Source organism: Gastrolobium bilobum, unplaced genomic scaffold (assembly GCF_033153095.1).
Source record: "Gastrolobium bilobum isolate Gb01-03AN ecotype WA unplaced genomic scaffold, APGP_CSIRO_Gbil_v1 utg33546, whole genome shotgun sequence".
Classification (NCBI taxonomy): domain Eukaryota; kingdom Viridiplantae; phylum Streptophyta; class Magnoliopsida; order Fabales; family Fabaceae; genus Gastrolobium; species Gastrolobium bilobum.
The window spans coordinates 63,485-83,612 of NW_026899500.1; the positions used below are offsets into that span (position 1 = coordinate 63,485).

Sequence of the window (20,128 nt, forward strand, 5' to 3'; positions counted from 1 at the left end):
GTTGCTGGTCTTGGGCGCTAAAACTTCCTGATCAAACGTTTTAGCGCCCTTCTGTTGGAAAAAGACTCTGGTCTCGAACGCTAAAACGTCCAAACCAAGTGTTTTAGCGTTGGAGTCAGTTGGAAGCAGTTGAGCATTCACCATACATGGACGCTAAAACATTCAACAGTTCACGTTTTAGCGCCCAAGTCAGTTAAAAGCAGTTGGGCATCCGTCAAACATGGACGCTAAAACGCCCATTCATGAACATTTTAGCGCCCATGTTAGTTTTCAGTTATAATTTGTAACACTATAAAAGGCAAGGGCCTTCACATTTGTCATAGATCTGATTCTATCTCTCTCTCCCATATCAGATCCTCTGATCTGACTTCTCTCTCTTACTTTCCAAATTCTTTAGGACTTAGTTCTTGTATTAGTTAGTTTCCTATGTAATTGCACTTGAAGATTGAAGACTTACTATCATGACAATGGAGTTTGATCTTTCTTCTTCCTTTGTTTATATTTCAATTATGTCTGAGTAGAGTTCTTTGTAGTCTGATTCAATGGAACTCAAGTTTGAATTTATGAATGGTTAATTATATTTCTTGTTTATCTATTATGTGATTTGTATGAAGTTGTCTTGACTAATTCTTCATGTTAAGGAGTAGTGTAGAACAGACATGTTTACATTGTTTCTATATTTGACAATTTCATCATCAGAGTTCTAGTAGTCAAGACATTGATGCTAGGATTTCTGATGTGATCTTAAGACCTTAGTAATTAATGCATGTATTAAGAAAGGAATCACCAAGACATTGGGGTTTCTAATTAATGTGTCTATCAAGGTAGTAAGACATTACATCTTGATGATAAGAAAAAGGTTGATCAACATTACATAGTAGATATTCATCATGGAAATTGGTTCATCCATAAATTCATTCTTGAGGAAAATTGACATCTGACTACTGGTTTTAAATTATATTCACATTTTATTTGTTTATCAATTCTTTAATTTTACTCAAATTTAATTTCTGGTGACAAGAAATAAATGCAATTCATAATCTTTTGGTTGATTCAACTTAACAATATTTGGTTAGTCAGTGCTTGACACAATTCTTCGTGGGAACGATCTTTACTCATCATTTTATTACTTGTTTAACTAGTACACTTGCTAATCTGACAACAAGTTTTTGGCGCCGTTTCCGGGGAATTTTTTTTCAACATTGACAGACACCATTAGTTGTTAAGATTGAATCTTTTATTTTCAGTATTTTATATTTTTGTTGTATGAATTTGTGTTCCATTTTAATTCTGGTGTATGCAAGGTACTTTTGATTCAACTTCTTTGTTGTTTGACCCAAAGTTAGAAAGGACAATTAGAAGGAACAGGAGGGCAGCCAGAAGAAGGCAATTACTGGAAAGGGAGGAACCAAGTACTATAGTACATGAAGAGAATATGGCAGAAAACCATGTGCAACCACCACAGAGGACACTGGGAGATTACATGACTCCTGCTATCATTCCACCCATTGGAAGTGTGGTTCGACCTACAGTAGAGCCCAATAATTTCAAATTGAAGCCTGCACTGGTATAGTTGGTGCAAAAAGAACAGTTTGCTGGAACAAGTGCAGAGGATCCATACCTGCACATTGAAAATTTCTTGCTGTTAAGTGAAACTGTGAAGATTAATGGAGTGTCCAGAGATGCCATTCTTTTGAGGCTTTTTACTCATTCACTGAAGGATGATGCCAGGAGATGGCTACAGTCACTACCACGAGGAAGTATTACAACTTGGGATGATCTCCAGACCAAGTTCTTGGCCAGATTCTTTTCAGCATCCAAGAGGGCAAAGTTGATGGAAGAGATCACAGGATTCAAGCAGAAAGAATTAGAGTCTATCTATGAGGCCTGGGAGAGATTCAAGACACTCTTGAGGAAATGCCCACAACACGGGATAAAAGTGTGGAATCAAGCAGCAATCTTCCTCCAGGGGTTGACAACCACTACTAGGACATTGGTGAATGCCACAGCTGGTGGTTCATTGACAACCAAGACTCCTCAGGAAGCCCTTGACATTTTTGAGTCCTTAGCATCTCAGGAGTTTGACAATGCTCCAGTGAATGACAGAAGAATGGGAATTATTAAATTGGATGGCTATGATGCTTTACTAGCCAAGAATGACCAGATGCAGCAAGTGCAGAAACAACAACAACAACAAATTGATTCTCTCACTAAGCAGCTTTCTTCTCAGAAGGTTGCTTCTGTGGACACTAATTCTGTGTGTGCCAGTTGTGAGAAAAGCCATGTTACAGATGATTGTGATTGTGGGAGACCTGCTGAACAAGCAGAAGTTAATGGAGTGTGGTATGACCATAACAACCAGAGGAATTACAACAACCAGGGGCGAAATGTGTATATGCCACCATGGAAGAACAAGAATCAACACCCAGGGTTTAGTTATAGTTCCAACCATCAGTTGAATCCTCCACTACATCCTCCTCCAACACACTCATCACAACCAAGTGATACTACTGCATGGGAGAAAGCTTTTGCCTAGTTATCAAATACTACACAAGATTACATCCAGGGGTCAAATTCTTTCAGGGAAGAGACTTCTGCTTTCATGCAGGAGACTAAGACAATATTCAGAAACCAGGAAGCATCCATCCGGAATTTGGAGACACAGATTGGTCAGTTGTCTAGGCAGATAGCTGAGAGGCCACAGGGAAAGTTCCCTGGTGATACTATGGTGAATCCAAAGGAGCACTACAAGTCCATCATCACAAGAAGTGGGCTTGTGCTCCAACCGGTGAACAAGAAAGTGATGAGAAGAAAGTGGGAGAAAAGAAAAGTGAGGAGGAAGTTGTTGTTGAAGATGTTGTAGTTGAAAATGATAAAGAAGAGGAAGTTGAGGAAAAGAAGAAGGAAGAAGAGGTAGTGGTTGAAAAGAGTTCTTCACCCAAGAAGTTGATGAAGTGGGAGAAGAAGAAGATGGCTGACAAGCAGGACCAACCAATTAACCTATCTCCTTATGCTAAAGTTCCTTATCCTCAACGGTTGAAGCAGGAAATCTAGAAGCAGCACTATGCAAGGTTTCTGGATATTTTTAAGAAGTTGCAGATTAACATTCCATTTGCTGAGGCCCTGGAGAACATGACTCACAATGCCAAATTCATGAAGGATCTTATGTCCAAGAAGAGGAAATTAAAGGATGGTGAGACAGTGGCTTTGACAGAAGAGTGTAGTGCCCTGATCCAAAAGAAGCTTCCACCAAAATTAAAAGATCCAGGAAGTTTTAGCATCCCTATTGCTATTGGAGATGTGGAAGTAGGGAAGGCACTCTGTGATTTGGGGGCCAGCATAAATCTTATGCCTTTGACTGTATGTAGAGCTTTGGGAATCAACACCCTGAAGGATACTAATCTTATTCTGCACCTTGCAGATAGGTCCATCAAGAGACCAGAAGGTGTGGTTGAAGATGTTCTGGTCAAGGTGGACAAGTTTATTTTTCCAGTGGATTTTGTTATTCTAGATATGGAAGAAGAAGATACTGAAAGCCCTCTACTGCTAGAGAGGCCATTTTTAGCAACTGCTAGATCCCTGATTGATGTTGAACAGGGGAAGCTGATGCTAAGAGTGAATGAAGAGACAGTTACAATTGATGTATTTGAAGCCATTAAACATCCTGTTTATGTGGAGGATTGTTTCAGGATTGACATTATACAAGAGGTTGTGGAAGAAGTGACAGGAGAAGAAGACCTGTTGTTGGAGGAAGACAAAAGTAAGGAAGAAATGAGTGGGGAATTTTATCAGGAGGAACTAGTAGTTGAAGAGCTTGAAAAGAAGGTGGATGACATTCCTAGGGGAGAACCTAAGGTGGAACTGAAAGAACTACCTTCAAATTTTAAGTATGTGTTCCTTGGGGATGATGAAACCTACCCAGCCATTATCAATGCGTTTTTGTCTGAAGGGGAGGAAGTGAAGTTGGTTGAGGTACTCAAGAAGAACAAGACAGCCATGGGCTGGTCATTTTCAGATCTTAAGGGTATCAACCCTTCCTTTTGCACTCACAAGATTTTAATGGATGAAGAAGTCAAACCAGTGAGGCAACCACAGAGAAGACTCAATCCCACTATGAAGGAGGTAGTGAGGAAGGAGGTGGTGAAGTTGCTTGATGTTGGGATGATTTACCCTATTTCAGACAGTGCTTGGGTGAGTCCAGTTCAAACAGTGCCCAAGAAAGGAGGGATGACTGTTGTGAAAAATGAGAACAATGAACTGATCCCCACAAGAACAGTGACTGGCTGGAGGATGTGTATTGACTACCGGAGACTCAATAAAGCAACCAGGAAGGACCATTTCCCTATTCCATTTTTGGACCAGATGCTAGAGAGATTGGCAGGACATGTTTTCTACTGCTTCTTGGATGGATACTCTAGCTACAATCAGATAGCTGTGGCTCCGGAAGATCAGGAGAAGACCGCATTCACTTGCCCCTATGGAATCTTTTCATACCGGAGGATGCCTTTTGGACTATGCAATGCACCATCAACTTTTCAAAGGTGCATGCTTTCCATATTCTCTGACATGGTAGAAAAATGCATTGAGATTTTCATGGATGATTTTTCTGTGTTTGGTCCTACTTTTGATGCATGTTTAGAAAACTTGGATTGTGTTTTGAAAAGATGCCAAGATTGCAATCTTGTGCTAAATTGGGAGAAATGTCACTTCATGGTGACAGAGGGGATTGTTCTGGGACACAAAGTGTCCAACAGAGGGAATGAAGTAGATAAGGCCAAGATCTCTGTTATTGAGAAATTACCCCCTCCCACAAATGTTAAAGGTGTGAGGAGTTTTCTAGGACATGCTGGATTTTACCGTCGTTTTATTAAAGACTTTTCAAAAATTGCAAAACCATTGTGCAAGCTGTTAGGGAAAGATCAAGAATTTCTGTTTACCGATGACTGCTTGCATGCATTTAATGTGTTAAAAGACAAGTTGATCACTGCACCTATAATCATGGCACCTGATTTTTTATTACCGTTTGAGCTTATGTGTGATGCCAGTGATTTTGCTGTGGGGTAGTGTTATGGCAAAGGAAGGATAAACTATTGCATGTCATTTACTATGCCAGTAAAATTCTTAATGAGGCACAAAAGAATTACGCTACTACAGAGAAAGAGTTATTGGAAATAGTGTATGCATTTGACAAATTCAGGTCATATCTGCTAGGTTCCAAGGTTATTGTTTACACTGACCATGCAGCTTTGAAGTATTTGTTAACAAAGCAGGATGCTAAGCCCAGGTTACTCCGATGGATGTTACTTTTGCAAGAATTTGAAGTAGAAATCAAAGACAAAAAGGGAGTGGAGAACTTGGTGGCTGATCATTTATTCAGGATCACAGAGACACATATACAAGAGGGACCAGAAGTGGTGATCAAGGAAGAGTTTCCTGATGAACAAATACTGGCCATAAGCACTGTTTCCCAGTTGGTGCATAATCAAGTCTTGTCTGTTAACACACTACCATGGTTTGCTGATTTTGCTAACTACAGAGCTGCTGGAACCATGCCTAAGGATTTCACTTACTAGCAGAGGAAGAAATTTCTGCATGATGTGAGGAGATACATCTGGGATGAACCATACCTCTTCTATAAATGTTCAGATGGAGTAATCAGAAGATGCATTCCAGAAGAGGAGCAGAATAGTGTCTTATGGCACTGTCATGGTTCAGCCTATGGTGGTCATTTTGTGGGTGAGAGAACAGCAGCCAAGGTTTTGATGAGTGGTTTTTACTGGCCCACATTATACAAGGATGCCAGAAAGTATGTGGAAGCATGTGACAACTGCCAAAGGACTGGAAACATCTCCAGGACACATGAAATGCCTTTGAATAATATTCTGGAGGTGGAGATCTTTGATGTCTGGGTATGGATTTCATGGGACCTTTTCCCTCTTCCTACTCGAACAAGTATATCCTGGTGGCAGTTGATTATGTGTCCAAGTGGGTTGAAGCCAAAGCCACACAGACCAATGATGCAAAAGTTGTGATAGCATTCCTGAATAAGAACAAATTTGTGAGATTTGGAGTTCCAACAGCCATAATAAGTGATGGGGGAACCCATTTTGATAATAGGTTTGTTGAAGCTGTTCTTGCCAAGAATGGAGTCAGGCATAAATTAATAATATTTTATCTTTTTAACTTTATATTTAACTAAACATAAATATAATGCAAAAATGATTTTTCGTGTCAAATACCGCAACAAAAAATATTTGCTTGGTTATATGACTTTTTATGGCCTGCTATATGTATTGAATATAAACGATATTAAATATATTAAAAATATTATTTAATATCAAAACGGGTCATAACGTGTCGACATTAAACATTTTTTAGAATTAACATGTCGGCGCAACATTGACCACAGGTCTCGAAGGAAAAAAGGAAGGAAATTTGCAAAAAAGGACTTCCGAGGAGGTCACCCATCCTAGTACTACTCTCGCCCAAGCACGCTTAGCTACAGAGTTCTGATGGGATCCGGTGCATTAGTGCTGGTATGGAAGCACGAACACGTTATTTGGAGTGAAAAATGCGTGGCGAACACGTGGCGGACAGCGACGCGCTCAGACATGCGGTCAACGCTCCGAAACGCGTTTTCGACACGTGGTCAACGTTTCCCGACACGTGTCTTGGACACGCGGTCAACGCTTCCCGACACGTGTTTTTTTTTTTCCAGACCAAAAATTAATTTTATTTTATCTTTTTAACTTTATATTTAACTAAACATAAATATAAAGGAAAAATGATTTTTCGTGTCAAATACCGCAACAAAAAATATTTGCTTGGTTATATGACTTTTTATGGCCTGCTATGTGTATTGAATATAAACGATATTAAAAATATTATTTAATATCAAAACGGGTCATAACGTGTCGACATCAAACATTTTTTAGAATTAACATGTCGGCGCAACATTGACCACAGGTCTCGAAGGCAAAAAGGAAGGAAATTCGCAAAAAAGAGGTGCAACACGAGGACTTCCCAGGAGGTCACCCATCCTAGTACTACTCTCGCCCAAGCACGCTTCGCTACGGAGTTCTGATGGGATCCGGTGCATTAGTGCTGGTAAGATCGAACCTGTACATTCCCGCGCGATCAATGTCTTTATCCCCTCCCCCGCAACGGGCTGGGAAGCACGAATACGTTATTTGGAGTGAAAAATGCATGACGAACACGTGGCGGACACCGACGCGCTCAGACATGCGGTCAACGCTCCGAAACGCGTTTTCGACACGTGGTCAACGTTTCCCGACACGTGTCTTGGACACGCGGTCAACGCTCCGACACGCGGTCAACGCTTCCCGACACGTGTTTTTTTTTCCAGACCAAAAATTAATTTTATTTTATCTTTTTAACTTCATATTTAACTAAACATAAATATAAAGAAAAAATGATTTTTCATGTCAAATACCGCAACAGAAAATATTTGCTTGGTTATATGACTTTTTATGGCCTGTTATGTGTATTGAATATAAACGATATTAAAAATATTATTTAATATCAAAACGGGACATAACGTGTCGACATCAAACATTTTTTAGAATTAACATGTCGGCGCAACATGGACCACAGGTCTCGAAGGCAAAGAGGAAGGAAATTCGCAAAAAAGAGGTGCAACACGAGGACTTCCCAGGAGGTCACCCATCCTAGTACTACTCTCGCCCAAGCGCGCTTACCTGAGGAGTTCTGATGGGATCCGGTGCATTAGTGCTGGTATGATCGCACCTGCACATTCTCGCGCGATCAATGTCTTTATCCCCTCCCCCGCCACGGGCTGGGAAGCACGAACACGTTATTTGGAGTGAAAAATGCATGGCGAACAAGTGGCGGACACCGACGCGCTCAGACATGCGGTCAACGCTCCGAAACGCGTTTTCGACACGTGGTCAACGTTTCCCGACACGTGTCTTGGACACGCGGTCAACGCTCCGACACGCGGTCAACACTTCCCGACACGTGTTTTTTTTTTTTCCAGACCAAAAATTAATTTTATTTTATCTTTTTAACTTCATATTTAACTAAACATAAATATAAAGAAAAAATGATTTTTCATGTCAAATACCGCAACAGAAAATATTTGCTTGGTTATATGACTTTTTATGGCCTGCTATGTGTATTGAATATAAACGATATTAAAAATATTATTTAATATCAAAACGGGTCATAACGTGTCGACATCAAACATTTTTTAGAATTAACATGTCGGCGCAACATTGACCACAGGTCTCGAAGGCAAAAAGGAAGGAAATTCGCAAAAAAGAGGTGCAACACGAGGACTTCCTAAGAGGTCACCCATCCTAGTACTACTCTCGCCCAAGCACGCTTGATTGCGGAGTTCTGATGGGATCCGGTGCATTAGTGCTGGTATGATCGCACCTGCACATTCCCGCGCGATCAATTTCTTTATCCCCTCCCCCGCCACGGGCTGGGAAGCACAAACACGTTATTTGGAGTGAAAAATGCATGGCGGACACCGACGCGCTCAGACATGCGGTCAACGCTCCGAAACGCGTTTTCGAAACGTGGTCAACGTTTCCCGACACGTGTTTTTTTTTTCAGACCAAAAATTAATTTTATTTTATCTTTTTAACTTCATATTTAACTAAACATAAATATAAAGAAAAAATGATTTTTCATGTCAAATACCGCAACAGAAAATATTTGCTTGGTTATATGACTTTTTATGGCCTGCTATGTGTATTGAATATAAACGATATTAAAAATATTATTTAATATCAAAACGGGACATAACGTGTCGACATCAAACATTTTTTAGAATTAACATGTCGGCGCAACATTGACCACAGGTCTCGAAGGCAAAAAGGAAGGAAATTCGCAAAAAAAGGTGCGACACGAGGACTTCCCAGGAGGTCACCCATCCTAGTACTACTCTCGCCCAAGCACGCTTGCTACGGAGTTCTGATGGGATCCGGTGCATTAGTGCTGGTAAGATCGAACCTGTACATTCCCGCGCGATCAATGTCTTTATCCCCTCCCCCGCCACGGGCTGGGAAGCACAAACACGTTATTTGGAGTGAAAAATGCATGGCGAACACGTGGCGGACACCGACGCGCTCAGACATGCGGTCAACGCTCTGAAAGGCGTTTGCGACACGTGGTCAACGTTTCCCGAGACGTGTCTGGGACACGCGGGCAACGCTCCAACACGCGGTCAACACTTCCCGACACGTGTTTTTTTTACCAGACCAAAAATTAATTTTATTTTATCTTTTTAACTTTATATTTAACTAAACATAAATATAAAGAAAAAATTATTTTTCATGTATAATACCGCAACTGAAAATATTTGCTTGGTTATATGACTTTTTATGGCCTGCTATGTGTATTGAATATAAACGATATTAAAAATATTATTTAATATCAAAATAGGTCATAATGTGTCGACATCAAACACCATCCTAGTACTACTCTCGCCCAAGCACGCTTGATTGCGGAGTTCTGATGGGATCCGGTGCATTAGTGCTGGTATGATCGCACCTGCACATTCCCGCGCGATCAATTTCTTTATCCCCTCCCCCGCCACGGGCTGGGAAGCACGAACACGTTATTTGGAGTGAAAAATGCGTTGCGAACATGTGGCGGACACCGACGCGCTCAGACATGCGGTCAACGCTCCGAAACGCGTTTTCGACACGTGGTCAACGTTTCCCGACACGTGTCTTGGACACGCGGTCAACACTTCCCGACACGTGTTTTTTTTTTCAGACCAAAAATTAATTTTATTTTATCTTTTTAACTTCATATTTAACTAAACATAAATATAAAGAAAAAATGATTTTTCATGTCAAATACCGCAACAGAAAATATTTGCTTGGTTATATGACTTTTTATGGCCTGTTATGTGTATTGAATATAAACGATATTAAAAATATTTAATATCAAAACCGGTCATAACGTGTCGACATCAAACATTTTTTAGAATTAACATGTCGGCGCAACATTGACCACAGGTCTCGAAGGCAAAAAGGAAGGAAATTCGCAAAAAAGAGGTGCAACACGAGGACTTCCCAAGAGGTCACCCATCCTAGTACTACTCTCGCCCAAGCACGCTTAACTGCGGAGTTCTGATGGGATCCGGTGCATTAGTGCTGGTATGATCGCACCTGCACATTCCCGCGCGATCAATGTCTTTATCCCCTCCCCCGCCACGGGCTGGGAAGCACGAACACGTTATTTGGAGTGAAAAATGCGTGGCGAACACGTGGCGGACACCGACGCGCTCAGACATGCGGTCAACGCTCCGAAACGCGTTTTCGACACGTGGTCAACGTTTCCCGACACGTGTCTTGGACACGCGGTCAACGCTCCGACACGCGGTCAACGCTTCCCGACACGTGTTTTTTTTTCCAGACCAAAAATTAATTTTATTTTATCTTTTTAAATTCATATTTAACTAAACATAAATGTAAACAAAAATTGCTTTTTCGTGTCAAATACCGCAACAGAAAATATCTTGCACCTCTGTTATATGACTTTTTATGGCCTGCTATGTGTATTGAATATAAACGATATTAAAAATATTATTTAATATCAAAACGGGTCATAACGTGTCGACATCAAACATTTTTTAGAATTAACATGTCGGCGCAACATTGACCACAGGTCTCGAAGGCAAAAAGGAAGGAAATTCGCAAAAAAAAGGTGCAACACGAGGACTTCCCAGGAGGTCACCCATCCTAGTACTACTCTCGCCCAAGCACGCTTAACTGCAGAGTTCTGATGGGATCCGGTGCATTAGTGCTGGTATGATCGCACCTGCACATTCCCGCGCGATCAATGTCTTTATCCCCTCCCCCGCCACGGGCTGGGAAGCACGAACACGTTATTTGGAGTGAAAAATGCGTGGCGAACACGTGGCGGACACCGACGCGCTCAGACATGCGGTCAACGCTCCGAAACGCGTTTTCGACACGTGGTCAACGTTTCCCGACACGTGTCTTGGACACGCGGTCAACGCTCCGACACGCGGTCAACACTTCCCGACACGTGTTTTTTTTTTCCAGACCAAAAATTAATTTTATTTTATCTTTTTAACTTCATATTTAACAAAACATAAATATAAAGAAAAAATTATTTTTCATGACAAATTCCGTAACAGAAAATATTTGCTTGGTTATATGACTTTGTATGGCCTACTATGTGTATTGAATATAAAGATATTAAAAATATTATTTAATATCAAAACGGGTCATAACGTGTCGACATCAAACATTTTTTAGAATTAACATGTCGGCGCAACATTGACCACAGGTCTCGAAGGCAAAAAGGAAGGAAATTCGCAAAAAAAGGTGCAACACGAGGACTTCCCAGGAGGTCACCCATCCTAGTACTACTCTCGCCCAAGCACGCTTAACTGCGGAGTTCTGATGGGATCCGGTGCATTAGTGCTGGTATGATCGCACCTGCACATTCTCGCGCGATCAATGTCTTTATCCCCTCCCCCGCCACGGGCTGGGAAGCACGAACACGTTATTTGGAGTGAAAAATGCGTGGCGAACACGTGGCGGACACCGACGCGCTCAGACATGCGGTCAACGCTCCGAAACGCGTTTTCGACACGTGGTCAACGTTTCCCGACACGTGTCTTGGACACGCGGTCAACGCTCCGACACGCGGTCAACGCTTCCCGACACGTGTTTTTTTTTCCAGACCAAAAATTAATTTTATTTTATCTTTTTAACTTCATATTTAACTAAACATAAATATAAACAAAAATTGATTTTTCATGTCAAATACCGCAACAGAAAATATCTTGCACCTCTGTTATATGACTTTTTATGGCCTGCTATGTGTATTGAATATAAACGATATTAAAAATATTATTTAATATCAAAACGGGTCATAACGTGTCGACATCAAACATTTTTTAGAATTAACATGTCGGCGCAACATTGACCACAGGTCTCGAAGGCAAAAAGGAAGGAAATTCGCAAAAAAAAGGTGCAACACGAGGACTTCCCAGGAGGTCACCCATCCTAGTACTACTCTCGCCCAAGCACGCTTAACTGCGGAGTTCTGATGGGATCCGGTGCATTAGTGCTGGTATGATCGCACCTGCACATTCTCGCGCGATCAATGTCTTTATCCCCTCCCCCGCCACGGGCTGGGAAGCACGAACACGTTATTTGGAGTGAAAAATGCGTGGCGGACACCGACGCGCTCAGACATGCGGTCAACGCTCCGAAACGCGTTTTCGACACGTGGTCAACGCTTCCCGACACGTGTCTTGGACACGCGGTCAACGCTCCGACACGCGGTCAACGCTTCCCGACACGTGTTTTTTTTTCCAGACCAAAAATTAATTTTATTTTATCTTTTTAACTTCATATTTAACTAAACATAAATATAAACAAAAATTGCTTTTTCATGTCAAATACCGCAACAGAAAATATCTTGCACCTCTGTTATATGACTTTTTATGGCCTGCTATGTGTATTGAATATAAACGATATTAAAAATATTATTTAATATCAAAACGGGTCATAACGTGTCGACATCAAACATTTTTTAGAATTAACATGTCGGCGCAACATTGACCACAGGTCTCGAAGGCAAAAACGAAGGAAATTCGCAAAAAAAGGTGCAACACGAGGACTTCCCAGGAGGTCACCCATCCTAGTACTACTCTCGCCCAAGCACGCTTACCTGCGGAGTTCTGATGGGATCCGGTGCATTAGTGCTGGTATGATCGCACCTGCACATTCTCGCGCGATCAATGTCTTTATCCCCTCCCCCGCCACGGGCTGGGAAGCACGAACACGTTATTTGGAGTGAAAAATGCGTGGCGAACACGTGGCGGACACCGACGCGCTCAGACATGCGGTCAACGCTCCGAAACGCGTTTTCGACACGCGGTCAACGCTTCCCGACACGTGTTTTTTTTTCCAGACCAAAAATTAATTTTATTTTATCTTTTTAACTTCATATTTAACTAAACATAAATATAAACAAAAATTGCTTTTTCATGTCAAATACCGCAACAGAAAATATCTTGCACCTCTGTTATATGACTTTTTATGGCCTGCTATGTGTATTGAATATAAACGATATTAAAAATATTATTTAATATCAAAACGGGTCATAACGTGTCGACATCAAACATTTTTTAGAATTAACATGTCGGCGCAACATTGACCACAGGTCTCGAAGGCAAAAAGGAAGGAAATTCGCAAAAAAAGGTGCAACACGAGGACTTCCCAGGAGGTCACCCATCCTAGTACTACTCTCGCCCAAGCACGCTTAACTGCGGAGTTCTGATGGGATCCGGTGCATTAGTGCTGGTATGATCGCACCTGCACATTCTCGCGCGATCAATGTCTTTATCCCCTCCCCCGCCACGGGCTGGGAAGCACGAACACGTTATTTGGAGTGAAAAATGCGTGGCGAACACGTGGCGGACACCGACGCGCTCAGACATGCGGTCAACGCTCCGAAACGCGTTTTCGACACGTGGTCAACGTTTCCCGACACGTGTCTTGGACACGCGGTCAACGCTCCGACACGCGGTCAACGCTTCCCGACACGTGTTTTTTTTTCCAGACCAAAAATTAATTTTATTTTATCTTTTTAACTTCATATTTAACTAAACATAAATATAAACAAAAATTGCTTTTTCATGTCAAATACCGCAACAGAAAATATCTTGCACCTCTGTTATATGACTTTTTATGGCCTGCTATGTGTATTGAATATAAACGATATTAAAAAAATTATTTAATATCAAAACGGGTCATAACGTGTCGACATCAAACATTTTTTAGAATTAACATGTCGGCGCAACATTGACCACAGGTCTCGAAGGCGCAACTCACCCAAGCACGCTTAACTGCGGAGTTCTGATGGGATCCGGTGCATTAGTGCTGGTATGATCGCACCTGCACATTCTCGCGCGATCAATGTCTTTATCCCCTCCCCCGCCACGGGCTGGGAAGCACGAACACGTTATTTGGAGTGAAAAATGCGTGGCGAACACCGACGCGCTCAGACACGCGGTCAACGCTCCGAAACGCGTTTTCGACACGTGGTCAACGTTTCCCGACACGTGTCTTGGACACGCGGTCAACGCTCCGACACGCGGTCAACGCTTCCCGACACGTGTTTTTTTTTTCCAGACCAAAAATTAATTTTATTTTATCTTTTTAACTTCATATTTAACTAAACATAAATATAAACAAAAATTGCTTTTTCATGTCAAATACCGCAACAGAAAATATCTTGCACCTCTGTTATATGACTTTTTATGGCCTGCTATGTGTATTGAATATAAACGATATTAAAAAAATTATTTAATATCAAAACGGGTCATAACGTGTCGACATCAAACATTTTTTAGAATTAACATGTCGGCGCAACATTGACCACAGGTCTCGAAGGCAAAAACGAAGGAAATTCGCAAAAAAAGGTGCAACACGAGGACTTCCCAGGAGGTCACCCATCCTAGTACTACTCTCGCCCAAGCACGCTTAACTGCGGAGTTCTGATGGGATCCGGTGCATTAGTGCTGGTATGATCGCACCTGCACATTCTCGCGCGATCAATGTCTTTATCCCCTCCCCCGCCACGGGCTGGGAAGCACGAACACGTTATTTGGAGTGAAAAATGCGTGGCGAACACCGTGGCGAACACCGACGCGCTCAGACACGCGGTCAACGCTCCGAAACGCGTTTTCGACACGTGGTCAACGTTTCCCGACACGTGTCTTGGACACGCGGTCAACGCTCCGACACGCGGTCAACGCTTCCCGACACGTGTTTTTTTTTTCCAGACCAAAATTAATTTTATTTTATCTTTTTAACTTCATATTTAACTAAACATAAATATAAACAAAAATTGCTTTTTCATGTCAAATACCGCAACAGAAAATATCTTGCACCTCTGTTATATGACTTTTTTATGGCCTGCTATGTGTATTGAATATAAACGATATTAAAAAAATTATTTAATATCAAAACGGGTCATAACGTGTCGACATCAAACATTTTTTAGAATTAACATGTCGGCGCAACATTGACCACAGGTCTCGAAGGCAAAAACGAAGGAAATTCGCAAAAAAAGGTGCAACACGAGGACTTCCCAGGAGGTCACCCATCCTAGTACTACTCTCGCCCAAGCACGCTTAACTGCGGAGTTCTGATGGGATCCGGTGCATTAGTGCTGGTATGATCGCACCTGCACATTCTCGCGCGATCAATGTCTTTATCCCCTCCCCCGCCACGGGCTGGGAAGCACGAACACGTTATTTGGAGTGAAAAATGCGTGGCGAACACCGACGCGGTCAACGCTCCGAAACGCGTTTTCGACACGTGGTCAACGTTTCCCGACACGTGTCTTGGACACGCGGTCAACGCTCCGACACGCGGTCAACGCTTCCCGACACGTGTTTTTTTTTTTTCCAGACCAAAAATTAATTTTATTTTATCTTTTTAACTTCATATTTAACTAAACATAAATATAAACAAAAATTGCTTTTTCATGTCAAATACCGCAACAGAAAATATCTTGCACCTCTGTTATATGACTTTTTATGGCCTGCTATGTGTATTGAATATAAACGATATTAAAAAAATTATTTAATATCAAAACGGGTCATAACGTGTCGACATCAAACATTTTTTAGAATTAACATGTCGGCGCAACATTGACCACAGGTCTCGAAGGCAAAAACGAAGGAAATTCGCAAAAAAAGGTGCAACACGAGGACTTCCCAGGAGGTCACCCATCCTAGTACTACTCTCGCCCAAGCACGCTTAACTGCGGAGTTCTGATGGGATCCGGTGCATTAGTGCTGGTATGATCGCACCTGCACATTCTCGCGCGCGATCAATGTCTTTATCCCCTCCCCCGCCACGGGCTGGGAAGCACGAACACGTTATTTGGAGTGAAAAATGCGTGGCGAACACCGACGCGCTCAGACACGCGGTCAACGCTCCGAAACGCGTTTTCGACACGTGGTCAACGTTTCCCGACACGTGTCTTGGACACGCGGTCAACGCTCCGACACGCGGTCAACGCTTCCCGACACGTGTTTTTTTTTTCCAGACCAAAAATTAATTTTATTTTATCTTTTTAACTTCATATTTAACTAAACATAAATATAAACAAAAATTGCTTTTTCATGTCAAATACCGCAACAGAAAATATCTTGCACCTCTGTTATATGACTTTTTATGGCCTGCTATGTGTATTGAATATAAACGATATTAAAAAAATTATTTAATATCAAAACGGGTCATAACGTGTCGACATCAAACATTTTTAGAATTAACATGTCGGCGCAACATTGACCACAGGTCTCGAAGGCAAAAACGAAGGAAATTCGCAAAAAAAGGTGCAACACGAGGACTTCCCAGGAGGTCACCCATCCTAGTACTACTCTCGCCCAAGCACGCCTTAACTGCGGAGTTCTGATGGGATCCGGTGCATTAGTGCTGGTATGATCGCACCTGCACATTCTCGCGCGATCAATGTCTTTATCCCCTCCCCCGCCACGGGCTGGGAAGCACGAACACGTTATTTGGAGTGAAAAATGCGTGGCGAACACCGACGCGCTCAGACACGCGGTCAACGCTCCGAAACGCGTTTTCGACACGTGGTCAACGTTTCCCGACACGTGTCTTGGACACGCGGTCAACGCTCCGACACGCGGTCAACGCTTCCCGACACGTGTTTTTTTTTTCCAGACCAAAAATTAATTTTATTTTATCTTTTTAACTTCATATTTAACTAAACATAAATATAAACAAAAATTGCTTTCATGTCAAATACCGCAACAGAAAATATCTTGCACCTCTGTTATATGACTTTTTATGGCCTGCTATGTGTATTGAATATAAACGATATTAAAAAAATTATTTAATATCAAAACGGGTCATAACGTGTCGACATCAAACATTTTTTAGAATTAACATGTCGGCGCAACATTGACCACAGGTCTCGAAGGCAAAAACGAAGGAAATTCGCAAAAAAAGGTGCAACACGAGGACTTCCCAGGAGGTCACCCATCCTAGTACTACTCTCGCCCAAGCACGCTTAACTGCGGAGTTCTGATGGGATCCGGTGCATTAGTGCTGGTATGATCGCACCTGCACATTCTCGCGCGATCAATGTCTTTATCCCCTCCCCCGCCACGGGCTGGGAAGCACGAACACGTTATTTGGAGTGAAAAATGCGTGGCGAACACCGACGCGCTCAGACACGCGGTCAACGCTCCGAAACGCGTTTTCGACACGTGGTCAACGTTTCCCGACACGTGTCTTGGACACGCGGTCAACGCTCCGACACGCGGTCAACGCTTCCCGACACGTGTTTTTTTTTTCCAGACCAAAAATTAATTTTATTTTATCTTTTTAACTTCATATTTAACTAAACATAAATATAAACAAAAATTGCTTTTTCATGTCAAATACCGCAACAGAAAATATCTTGCACCTCTGTTATATGACTTTTTATGGCCTGCTATGTGTATTGAATATAAACGATATTAAAAAAATTATTTAATATCAAAACGGGTCATAACGTGTCGACATCAAACATTTTTTAGAATTAACATGTCGGCGCAACATTGACCACAGGTCTCGAAGGCAAAAACGAAGGAAATTCGCAAAAAAAGGTGCAACACGAGGACTTCCCAGGAGGTCACCCATCCTAGTACTACTCTCGCCCAAGCACGCTTAACTGCGGAGTTCTGATGGGATCCGGTGCATTAGTGCTGGTATGATCGCACCTGCACATTCTCGCGCGATCAATGTCTTTATCCCCTCCCCCGCCACGGGCTGGGAAGCACGAACACGTTATTTGGAGTGAAAAATGCGTGGCGAACACCGACGCGCTCAGACACGCGGTCAACGCTCCGAAACGCGTTTTCGACACGTGGTCAACGTTTCCCGACACGTGTCTTGGACACGCGGTCAACGCTCCGACACGCGGTCAACGCTTCCCGACACGTGTTTTTTTTTTCCAGACCAAAAATTAATTTTATTTTATCTTTTTAACTTCATATTTAACTAAACATAAATATAAACAAAAATTGCTTTTTCATGTCAAATACCGCAACAGAAAATATCTTGCACCTCTGTTATATGACTTTTTATGGCCTGCTATGTGTATTGAATATAAACGATATTAAAAAAATTATTTAATATCAAAACGGGTCATAACGTGTCGACATCAAACATTTTTTAGAATTAACATGTCGGCGCAACATTGACCACAGGTCTCGAAGGCAAAAACGAAGGAAATTCGCAAAAAAAGGTGCAACACGAGGACTTCCCAGGAGGTCACCCATCCTAGTACTACTCTCGCCCAAGCACGCTTAACTGCGGAGTTCTGATGGGATCCGGTGCATTAGTGCTGGTATGATCGCACCTGCACATTCTCGCGCGATCAATGTCTTTATCCCCTCCCCCGCCACGGGCTGGGAAGCACGAACACGTTATTTGGAGTGAAAAATGCGTGGCGAACACCGACGCGCTCAGACACGCGGTCAACGCTCCGAAACGCGTTTTCGACACGTGGTCAACGTTTCCCGACACGTGTCTTGGACACGCGGTCAACGCTCCGACACGCGGTCAACGCTTCCCGACACGTGTTTTTTTTTTCCAGACCAAAAATTAATTTTATTTTATCTTTTTAACTTCATATTTAACTAAACATAAATATAAACAAAAATTGCTTTTTCATGTCAAATACCGCAACAGAAAATATCTTGCACCTCTGTTATATGACTTTTTATGGCCTGCTATGTGTATTGAATATAAACGATATTAAAAAAATTATTTAATATCAAAACGGGTCATAACGTGTCGACATCAAACATTTTTTAGAATTAACATGTCGGCGCAACATTGACCACAGGTCTCGAAGGCAAAAACGAAGGAAATTCGCAAAAAAAAGGTGCAACACGAGGACTTCCCAGGAGGTCACCCATCCTAGTACTACTCTCGCCCAAGCACGCTTAACTGCGGAGTTCTGATGGGATCCGGTGCATTAGTGCTGGTATGATCGCACCTGCACATTCTCGCGCGATCAATGTCTTTATCCCCTCCCCCGCCACGGGCTGGGAAGCACGAACACGTTATTTGGAGTGAAAAATGCGTGGCGAACACCGACGCGCTCAGACACGCGGTCAACGCTCACGCTCCAAAACGCGTTTTCGACACGTGGTCAACGTTTCCCGACACGTGTCTTGGACACGCGGTCAACGCTCCGACACGCGGTCAACGCTTCCCGACACGTGTTTTTTTTTTCCAGACCAAAAATTAATTTTATTTTATCTTTTTAACTTCATATTTAACTAAACATAAATATAAACAAAAATTGCTTTTTCATGTCAAATACCGCAACAGAAAATATCTTGCACCTCTGTTATATGACTTTTTATGGCCTGCTATGTGTATTGAATATAAACGATATTAAAAAAATTATTTAATATCAAAACGGGTCATAACGTGTCGACATCAAACATTTTTTAGAATTAACATGTCGGCGCAACATTGACCACAGGTCTCGAAGGCAAAAACGAAGGAAATTCGCGGTCAACGCTCCGAAACGCGTTTTCGACACGTGGTCAACGTTTCCCGACACGTGTCTTGGACACGCGGTCAACGCTCCGACACGCGGTCAACGCTTCCCGACACGTGTTTTTTTTTTCCAGACCAAAAATTAATTTTATTTTATCTTTTTAACTTCATATTTAACTAAACATAAATATAAACAAAAATTGCTTTTTCATGTCAAATACCGCAACAGAAAATATCTTGCACCTCTGTTATATGACTTTTTATGGCCTGCTATGTGTATTGAATATAAACGATATTAAAAAAATTATTTAATATCAAAACGGGTCATAACGTGTCGACATCAAACATTTTTTAGAATTAACATGTCGGCGCAACATTGACCACAGGTCTCGAAGGCAAAAACGAAGGAAATTGGATCCGGTGCATTAGTGCTGGTATGATCGCACCTGCACATTCTCGCGCGATCAATGTCTTTATCCCCTCCCCCGCCACGGGCTGGGAAGCACGAACACGTTATTTGGAGTGAAAAATGCGTGGCGAACACCGAC

General features: G+C 42.1%; 19 non-coding genes and 1 pseudogene across 19 annotated transcripts; all 20 read right to left on the minus strand.

Annotated features, from left to right (window-relative positions):
• Nucleotides 1-1,828: 1,828 nt before the first annotated feature.
• LOC133290754 (small nucleolar RNA R71) lies at nucleotides 1,829-1,935 on the minus strand. Its single transcript, XR_009748732.1, has one exon. It is a non-coding gene; the product is annotated as a small nucleolar RNA R71 (small nucleolar RNA).
• Nucleotides 1,936-6,432: 4,497 nt separating this feature from the next.
• On the minus strand, nucleotides 6,433-6,550 carry LOC133290753 (5S ribosomal RNA; annotated as a pseudogene).
• A 452-nt stretch (nucleotides 6,551-7,002) lies between these two features.
• LOC133290751 (5S ribosomal RNA) lies at nucleotides 7,003-7,121 on the minus strand. The gene has a single exon (XR_009748730.1). It is a non-coding gene; the product is annotated as a 5S ribosomal RNA (ribosomal RNA).
• A 529-nt stretch (nucleotides 7,122-7,650) lies between these two features.
• LOC133290750 (5S ribosomal RNA) lies at nucleotides 7,651-7,769 on the minus strand. Its single transcript, XR_009748729.1, has one exon. It is a non-coding gene; the product is annotated as a 5S ribosomal RNA (ribosomal RNA).
• A 532-nt stretch (nucleotides 7,770-8,301) lies between these two features.
• Nucleotides 8,302-8,420, minus strand: LOC133290748 (5S ribosomal RNA). Its single transcript, XR_009748727.1, has one exon. It is a non-coding gene; the product is annotated as a 5S ribosomal RNA (ribosomal RNA).
• A 464-nt stretch (nucleotides 8,421-8,884) lies between these two features.
• LOC133290752 (5S ribosomal RNA) lies at nucleotides 8,885-9,002 on the minus strand. The gene has a single exon (XR_009748731.1). It is a non-coding gene; the product is annotated as a 5S ribosomal RNA (ribosomal RNA).
• Nucleotides 9,003-10,049: 1,047 nt separating this feature from the next.
• Nucleotides 10,050-10,168, minus strand: LOC133290744 (5S ribosomal RNA). The gene has a single exon (XR_009748723.1). It is a non-coding gene; the product is annotated as a 5S ribosomal RNA (ribosomal RNA).
• Nucleotides 10,169-10,701: 533 nt separating this feature from the next.
• On the minus strand, nucleotides 10,702-10,820 carry LOC133290745 (5S ribosomal RNA). Its single transcript, XR_009748724.1, has one exon. It is a non-coding gene; the product is annotated as a 5S ribosomal RNA (ribosomal RNA).
• A 528-nt stretch (nucleotides 10,821-11,348) lies between these two features.
• Nucleotides 11,349-11,467, minus strand: LOC133290738 (5S ribosomal RNA). The gene has a single exon (XR_009748717.1). It is a non-coding gene; the product is annotated as a 5S ribosomal RNA (ribosomal RNA).
• Nucleotides 11,468-12,000: 533 nt separating this feature from the next.
• On the minus strand, nucleotides 12,001-12,119 carry LOC133290749 (5S ribosomal RNA). The gene has a single exon (XR_009748728.1). It is a non-coding gene; the product is annotated as a 5S ribosomal RNA (ribosomal RNA).
• A 521-nt stretch (nucleotides 12,120-12,640) lies between these two features.
• LOC133290746 (5S ribosomal RNA) lies at nucleotides 12,641-12,759 on the minus strand. Its single transcript, XR_009748725.1, has one exon. It is a non-coding gene; the product is annotated as a 5S ribosomal RNA (ribosomal RNA).
• A 479-nt stretch (nucleotides 12,760-13,238) lies between these two features.
• LOC133290755 (5S ribosomal RNA) lies at nucleotides 13,239-13,357 on the minus strand. The gene has a single exon (XR_009748733.1). It is a non-coding gene; the product is annotated as a 5S ribosomal RNA (ribosomal RNA).
• A 1,104-nt stretch (nucleotides 13,358-14,461) lies between these two features.
• On the minus strand, nucleotides 14,462-14,580 carry LOC133290756 (5S ribosomal RNA). The gene has a single exon (XR_009748734.1). It is a non-coding gene; the product is annotated as a 5S ribosomal RNA (ribosomal RNA).
• Nucleotides 14,581-15,114: 534 nt separating this feature from the next.
• LOC133290759 (5S ribosomal RNA) lies at nucleotides 15,115-15,233 on the minus strand. The gene has a single exon (XR_009748735.1). It is a non-coding gene; the product is annotated as a 5S ribosomal RNA (ribosomal RNA).
• Nucleotides 15,234-15,745: 512 nt separating this feature from the next.
• On the minus strand, nucleotides 15,746-15,864 carry LOC133290739 (5S ribosomal RNA). Its single transcript, XR_009748718.1, has one exon. It is a non-coding gene; the product is annotated as a 5S ribosomal RNA (ribosomal RNA).
• Nucleotides 15,865-16,387: 523 nt separating this feature from the next.
• Nucleotides 16,388-16,507, minus strand: LOC133290747 (5S ribosomal RNA). Its single transcript, XR_009748726.1, has one exon. It is a non-coding gene; the product is annotated as a 5S ribosomal RNA (ribosomal RNA).
• A 520-nt stretch (nucleotides 16,508-17,027) lies between these two features.
• Nucleotides 17,028-17,146, minus strand: LOC133290740 (5S ribosomal RNA). Its single transcript, XR_009748719.1, has one exon. It is a non-coding gene; the product is annotated as a 5S ribosomal RNA (ribosomal RNA).
• Nucleotides 17,147-17,668: 522 nt separating this feature from the next.
• LOC133290741 (5S ribosomal RNA) lies at nucleotides 17,669-17,787 on the minus strand. Its single transcript, XR_009748720.1, has one exon. It is a non-coding gene; the product is annotated as a 5S ribosomal RNA (ribosomal RNA).
• Nucleotides 17,788-18,309: 522 nt separating this feature from the next.
• LOC133290742 (5S ribosomal RNA) lies at nucleotides 18,310-18,428 on the minus strand. Its single transcript, XR_009748721.1, has one exon. It is a non-coding gene; the product is annotated as a 5S ribosomal RNA (ribosomal RNA).
• Nucleotides 18,429-18,951: 523 nt separating this feature from the next.
• On the minus strand, nucleotides 18,952-19,070 carry LOC133290743 (5S ribosomal RNA). The gene has a single exon (XR_009748722.1). It is a non-coding gene; the product is annotated as a 5S ribosomal RNA (ribosomal RNA).
• Between the last annotated feature and the right edge of the window lie 1,058 nt (nucleotides 19,071-20,128).